The following is a 1,275-nucleotide window of genomic DNA, read 5'->3' as shown; positions in this document are numbered from 1 at the left end:
TGAATCTATAGATCAAGTTGGAAAGAGCTGACGTCTTGACAATGTTGAGTCTTCCTGTCTGTGAATATGGAATAGCTCTTCATTTATTCAGTTCTTTTATTTCTTTCATCAGAGTTTTGTAGTTTTCCTCACATAGATCTTGTTCATGTTATTTGAGATTTATACTTAAATATGTCATTATTGGGGGTGCTAATTTAAATGGTATTGTTTTTTATTTCAAATTACTGATATATAGGAAAGTGATTGACTTTTGTATTTTAACCTTGTATCCTGCAACCTTGCTATAATCACCCAACTTTAGTTCCAGGGTTTTTTTGGTCAATTCTTTCAGATTTTCTACATAGTCATGTCATCTTCAAACAAAGACAGTTTTATTTATTTCTTCCCAACCTGTATACCTTTTTTTTTCTTTAAATATGGAACGCTTCACAAATTTGCGTGCCCATCCTTGCGCAGGGGCCATGCTAATCTTCTCTGTACCATTCCAATTTTAGTATACGTGCTGCTGAAGTGAGCACTCCAACCTGTATCCCTTTTATATCCCTTTCTTGTCTTGTTGCATTAGCTAGGACTTGTAATACAGTGTTTAAAAGGAATGGTGGGAGAAAATATCCTTGCCTTGTTTCTGATCTTAGCAGGAAAGAATGTAGTTTCTCACCATTTGTTATATTAGCCATAGTTTTTCTGTAGATGTTCTTTATCAAATTGAGGAAGTTCCTGCTCTATTCCTAGCTTGCTGAAAGTTTTTACCCTGCATGGGTGTTGGATTTTGTCAAATACTTTTTCTGCATCTATCGATATGATCACGTGATTTTTCTCCTTTAGCCTGTTGATGTGATGGATTACATTAATTGAATAATCCTTGCATAGATGGAATAAACCCCCCTTGGTTATGGTGTATAGTTCTTACTATACATTGCTGGATTGGACTAGCTAATATTTTGCTGAGGATTTTTTCCATCTATGTTCCTGAGAGGTCTTGGTCTGTAGTTTTCTTTTCTTGTAATGTCTTTGTCTGGTTTTAGTATTAGTGTAACGCTGGACTCATAGTATAAGTTAGGAAGTATTGCCTTTGCTTCTATCTTCTAGAAGAGATGGTAGAGAATGAGTATACATTCTTTCTTAAATGTTTGGTGGAATTGCCCCAGTGAATCCATATGGGCCTAGTGCCTTCTGATTTGGAAAGTTATTAATTGTTGGCTCATTTTTAAAATTAGATATAGGTCTATTCAAATTGTCTATTTCTTCTACTGTGAGTTTTGGCAGATTGCGTCT

The 1,275-nt window shown here is 35.0% G+C and overlaps 1 non-coding gene across 1 annotated transcript; it reads right to left on the bottom strand.

Moving 5' to 3' along the window:
* Positions 1-410: 410 nt before the first annotated feature.
* On the bottom strand, positions 411-518 carry LOC132512827 (U6 spliceosomal RNA). Its single transcript, XR_009538349.1, has one exon. It is a non-coding gene; the product is annotated as a U6 spliceosomal RNA (small nuclear RNA).
* Positions 519-1,275: the final 757 nt, after the last annotated feature.

Source organism: Lagenorhynchus albirostris, chromosome 21, assembly GCF_949774975.1.
Source record: "Lagenorhynchus albirostris chromosome 21, mLagAlb1.1, whole genome shotgun sequence".
In the NCBI taxonomy this organism is placed as follows: domain Eukaryota; kingdom Metazoa; phylum Chordata; class Mammalia; order Artiodactyla; family Delphinidae; genus Lagenorhynchus; species Lagenorhynchus albirostris.
Note: the sequence above shows the minus strand (reverse complement) of the source record. Positions and strands in the feature narration are given on the sequence as shown.